The following is a 6,098-nucleotide window of genomic DNA, read 5'->3' as shown; positions in this document are numbered from 1 at the left end:
TTGTTGACCGGCCATCGCCGGGCCCCTGGGGTGTGTTTCCGCAGTGGACCGAGCGTCTGCATGTGTGTGGCATGTGGGTGGCAGGGGCAGGCCTGCTGCCCGGGGAGGTGGGGAGGCAGGGAAGGGTGGGGGCCGTGCTGCTTTTCTTTCCACGGCCTGTGCGATAAACAGCTGGGTGTGGTCGGGGCTGTTTGTCTGGGAGTGGTGGTCCCTGAGGAGACTTATTGTTACCCTAAGCGGACAGAGAGGCTGTGTTCTCGGGCCAGCCCCGGGGGGTGTGGCAGGGAAGGCCGAGCCCTGCCCCCTGCCCGGGATGGTCTCTGGGACCCTGCAGGGCTCCAAGGCTGACTGCGGCTGGACCTCAGCCCCTTGGTCACCAGAGCGGCAGGAGCCTGGAGCCCTGCACGGGGCTGGCCGGAGTGGCCCTCAGCTGTCCACAGTGGTCTGAGAGGTCGCTCCTCCCTCCTCTCCCCTCCCCACTCCACTTCCTGCCCGTATGCTTGCAGCCCTGCTGGGCGGTGCTCCGGGAGACGAGGCGAGGCGGAGGTGATGGAGAGGCTAAGGCTGAGGCTTCTGAGGGGAGCCCATCCCTTGTTGAGGCCTAAGGGCATCCAGGAGTCAGATTTCCTGCCAGCAAGCCTTGTCAGCTTGGAGTCCCCTCTCCCCTGCCAGCTGCCGTGATGGGCAGTGAGGACCCTCCTGCCACGGGAACTCACGTGAGGAAGCCCCAGGTGGGGCTGCCCTCCTCTCTGCTCCCTGTGGCTCTGAGCCTGGCCAGGGGAGGTGCGCTGTCTGACCCCGAGAGGGGCCTCTCGGCCTTGGGGATGACCCGGAGTAGGTTCTGAGCATCAGGGTCCTGGGGCATGTGGAGGGAGTGGGCCCATACCTGGGAGGAGGAGGCAGCTGGTACAGCTGCTGGGGCTCAGGCTGGACACACCCTCACCTCCCCCCGCCCCCACACTGCCAAACCTCTCATCCCTGTGGTCATGGACACGCACTGCTTCCAGAAAGGGCCAGAGCCCTTGGCAGGAGGCAGCCCAACTGGGATTATGCCTCGGGTTTCTAAGTGCATCTGAGCAAGTCAATAAACAGTTCTCTGCCTCCATTTCTCCATCTGTAAGATGGGTGTGATACGATGATCTCAGATCAGCGCTTAGTGGCAAACAAGTAAACTGCAGCTCTGCCTCTGCAGCTGAGGTGACAGCTGACGGCTGTCCTGTGTCCTCTGCCTGCTGGGGCAACATCACCTCAGAGGAAGTGGGGAGCCCACTCCCTCAGGAACAGCCTGGGGTGGAGCAGATGGCAAGGTAACCAAGCCAGTGTGCCCTTGCCCATGGGTAGAGATGGAGGACCCTGAGGCACGGAAGCTTCCAGAGCTGAGCAGTCATGACATGAGGTGCAGGCCTGGTGAGTCAGGACTCCCAGGGCCTTTCTTCTCTCCTAAACCCATTGTCTGTCAACGTTTCAGCAAAGGCCAGACCGGCCAGCCAGGCGCCCTTCTCCATCCTTTCGGACCCAGGGTGAGACCAGGCCTGTGATGAACGGTGGGAGCTGAGCGTGGTGGGGCTGGTGTCCTCCATCAGCATTTCTCTTTTTCTTCCCTGTGGTCACACCCGTGTCCCCAAGGAGCTTTGGCTGTGCAGGAATCTCCCTTCCACCTTGACCGCCTGGCCACCTCTAGCTGCCTTAGTCTCTGGGGCCAGACACCTTTTGAGCCTGTAGGGAGAGGCCTTGCCAGGAAAGCAGTGCCCAGGGCAGGCAGGGGACATAGACCGGGAGCCGAAGGCCCCAGTGATGGGCTGGACCACTGCGGAGGGAAAGGCTCCAGGTCACGGTGGCCTCTTGCCCTGAGGGCTGTGTCACCTTCTGTATCCCTGACTGCCCAGGCATGGGGTGGAGTTGTGGCATCCCTTGTGCGCCCTAGCAGCCCGGGCTGTGTGTAGGGGGCCCCCAGTGTGTGTCCCAGCTTCGGGAGAGCTGCGATGGGAGGAGGAATTCATGGGACTGCTGAAAGAAGGAAGTCTGAGGTCAGACCTTTTAAACAATCTCTTACCTAAAAGGGGGTAAAGCAGAGAGGGAGTGTGTGTGTGTGTGTGTGTGTGTGTGTGTCCTATGGGGAGAAAGGACAGAGGTGGTAATTCCTAACATCCCTCTTTTACCCTCTTATCCTTAGTTTCCCTGCAGAGCCCTGGGGCAGCCTGGAGACCAGGCCAGGACTGTAATTGTGGGGTGCACACCAGGGAGGGTTCCCCTCCAGCAGGCTGAGCAGGACCTGGTGAAAGGGTAGGGCAGCCTGGGGAGCCCCGACCCTCTGGCTGCTCCCACTTCTCTCCTGGGAGCCAGCCATCCCCTTTCTCCCCAAGCCCCCTCCAAGCAGGACAGACCTGGAGGTGGTGATCTAGCGCCCTTCCCCCACCAAGGCATGAGCAGAGTTAGAGCTCACGGTTGGGGGCGGGGGCCCGGGGGGTGGGGGGGGCAGACCTGCTTTCACATTCTCCGTGGCTTCTGTGTTCCCGGCAGCCGCAGCCCCGGGCCTCTGCCTGCCCTGCCTTCCAAGCAGGAAAGATTAATCTTCTTAATGTTGCTGTTATTCACAGTATTTATCGCGCTAATAGATTGAGATTTGAGTAGCGTTTTCATCTTTTCCAGTACACTTTCACATCTATTATCTTAATTTTTACCCTGATGATAGGGTAGGTATTTTTACCCCTGTTTTGTAGTCAAACTGGAGCACGTAAAGATTTGCCTAAGGTCACGTAACTGGTTAATAACAGGGTGGACTGACGAAGGAACTGGATGTGTATCAGCCATGCCCATGCAATGGGCCTCCCCATCCATGCCTTTCCTCGTGCCCCTGGCACTCCAGATGCAACCTTTCTGAGCCCCAACATTTTCTGCTTTCGTAGGGATAGACACAGCATATAAATGTCTCCCTCCCTCCCTTCATTTTGGAATACTTACCATGGGCTTTGTAGGGGAGTCCTACCTATAAGACGGGCAGCCCTGGCCGTCCTGGAGCAGACCACCCAGCTAGGCAGACGGGCACAGGACAAGGCCATCGGAGGGGACGAGATGCCACAGAGGGCAAGGCCAGAGAGCGGTGCGTGCCTAGGGCCACGGGGTCTCACTGCTCACCCCTAAGCCCCCAGGCCCCCAGCTGCTCCGTTGGGCTGCAGGTTCACGGTCCCAGCCATCCGGCCCCCAGAACCCTGCATGCCTGCCTCACAGCTCTGCCTTCCAGAGTTGGGCTGCTCTCAGCTCACCACTGGTACAAACCACCTGAGTATCAGTATGGTGGCTGGTGGCTGGGAAGGTCTCTGACCCGGCCCTTGTTCTTGATCCCCCCTCCCTCCCATGGAGGTCAGAGCATAAATGCATTTCCAGAATGTGTACTCAGACCCTGCCCCGTGCACAAAGTTCTGGGCTTCTCACGTGTGCCAAGGCCACGGGCTGGAAGTACATAGTGTCCTCTCAGGCCTGTCCAGCTGCCGTCTCCAGCCAATCTGGGTGACCCTCTCTGGGATTCTGGGCTCTTCGAGACCGGAGCCTAGCCCAGCCTGACAGGGCCCTGGAAGGGGCTTGTGGTACAAGTGATGGGTGGCTACCATCCCGCCCAGCGATGATGAAACTGATCTCTCTGAGAAGCCAAGTCCGACTCCCCTGCGCTTTGAGATCTCTTCTCTCCCACGCCTGGGGCCTTCGTGCGCGGGCCAGGTGGTCTGGATGGGGCCAGAGGGGCCGCCTCTGCAGGAGCATGGGCCTAGGGACCCCCAGAAGAAGGAGGAAAGGCTGGGCTCAGAGCCCAGACCCACTTTGTGTGGGAAAGTGTGAGACTCTGGTTGCTTGCGTGTGTTTAGACTGACCGTTACGAACCCGGAGCCAGGGAGCCGAACGTTCACGCTGCCTGCCATCCTGTTGGCCCTTGAGGAGGGCTCGGGGCCTCAGTTTTCTCGCTGGGGTGTGAGTTGCGGGCAGCCAGAGCTGCTTCCCGGTTGCTGAGTGGAGGAGAGCTCAGGCTTTCCTGGCGCTCGGGGGGCTCTAGCCAGCAGAGGGGCGGAGACAGGCTGACTTTGTGCTGCAGCCATGGCAGCAGGACGCTTTACACTTACTCTGCCTCCCAGAAAAGTGCTCTGGGAGAGCTTGACGCAGCGCAGGCCAGTGTCAGGGCAGTCCTCCCGCAGGTGGGCCGTGTGTGCGGGAACCTCGGCCTCAGCAGCACCTGGCCTTGAGCAAGTCCCTGCCTCTCCCTAGACCTCAGTTTCCTTATTTATAAACAGGGATTTGGACTAGAAGGGTTTGGGATGTCTTCCTGCAATTAGTGTCTTTGATTTAGACAGCTCAAGGCGTCACACGGGGTGAGACTGTGCAGACCCCTCTTGGTCATGAGGCTGTGGGGCCTCCCCACCTTCCTGAGCACCTTCCCAGTGGTGGCCCCCAGCCAGACTGCCCGCGGGAGGGAGAGTCAGCTGTGAGCACAATTGTGTTAGAAGCATTCTCAGAGAGTTCTCTGCCCCTAAATATCTCCTACTGCAGCCTACCCGAATTCCAGTTGTCTGTGGGAGGCCCCTCTTATGTAGGTACGTAACTTGGGAGGATTCTAATGGTCACTTTAAGGGGGAGAGCAGGAACGGAAGAGTCCCCAGGCAGGGGCATAAGGGGCATTTTCATGACATCAAGTGAGGGGCAGGGTCCAGAGTATGACTTAGGGAACACGGCAGAGTCTTCCAGGGTGAGAGTTGGAGGGAGAAGTGGATGGCCAGCTCCTCTGGGGCAGGGCCCTGCAGGGTAGCCTGGGCACTGGAGGGGGAGCCTGCACATCCAGGCTGCACTCTGGTGGCCCATGGAGGAGGCCAGCATCTCTGTCTCTCCTCTCGTTTCTTGTCTCCTGGGCCATGCAACTGTTGACAATCTCATCAAACAGAACCAAGGCCTAGGAGGCCAGAGCTGTTCCCACTGAAGCTCTTGGCCTCCCGCAGAGCAAAGCTCAGTTCCCCAGGCTACAGCTGCAACCCCAGAAAATAGGTGTTACCTTCGGCAACCAAACCAGGTAAGCTGGATGATGTGTGACTCGTTAAAGAATCATCCCCAAGACCTGAAAGTACTCGAAGTGTACATTTTGAAATGTAAATTTATTTTTGGAATTATATTTGGAATTTTTTTTTTTAAATCACCTTATGGGGAATTCCCTGGTGGTCCAGTGGTTAGGACTCTGTGCTTCCAATGCAGGGAGCACAGGTTCGATCCCTGGTCAGGGAACTAAGATCCCAGAAGCCTGGCAGCGTGGCAAAAACGAAAAGAAAGAAAAGGAAAGATTGCCACTTTCTCATGTCTCTGTTTTAAAGGTAATTTTTTCAGGGAGGCCTTCCCTAACCATCCCATGTAAATTAGATCTTATGTGACCTTATTTTTTTTTTTAAACACACACTTATCCGGTCTTGTTACGTGCCCGATACTGTTTTAAGGCTTTGCAAGCCTTGACTCATTCAAGTCACCACAACTGCCCTGTAAGGTATTCTTATTCGCTCTATAGTTACAGGGGACACCAAGGCACAGAGAGGTCAGGGAACTTGCCTAGGGTTGAACAGCAGGTGAGCGGCAGAGCTGGGATTCAATCCCAGGCAGTCTGGCTTAGAACCAGTGGTCTCAGCGTGGTGTTCTGCTGGCCCCAATCCAAGCTTTCGGTGCACTCCGTTCCGTCGTCCTGTAAAACGCTGAGCAACTCACCCTTGCATCCACTTCGCTTTGCATAACGGAGTGCATGCTCAGATGCACGAGGAAGGGGGAAGTTGTCCATCATCCAACTACCTCGGCACAGTAATTATGGTAATTTTGACAGATTGTAGATCTCCAGACCGTGGGTCGGGAACTGCCCCTGCCAGTCCTGTCATCGCCTTTGTGAGCAGCCGGCTGTGCCCAAACACCTGGGGTGAGAGGTGTGCGAGGTGCCTCACGCCTGCCTCGTTCCCGATCGGCCTCCGCCCCTTGCCCTTGCTCACTCCCCCGCTGTCTCTCCGAGCCTCCTTATCACTGTCTGCCTGTCTCGGCCACCTCTCTTTTTCCCATCTGTGCCTCCAGACCCTCTCCAAAGCCACTGGGGT

Source organism: Orcinus orca, chromosome 11, assembly GCF_937001465.1.
Source record: "Orcinus orca chromosome 11, mOrcOrc1.1, whole genome shotgun sequence".
Lineage (NCBI taxonomy): Eukaryota > Metazoa > Chordata > Mammalia > Artiodactyla > Delphinidae > Orcinus > Orcinus orca.
The sequence above is the reverse complement of the archived record's forward strand: the minus strand, read 5'-3'. Positions refer to the sequence as shown.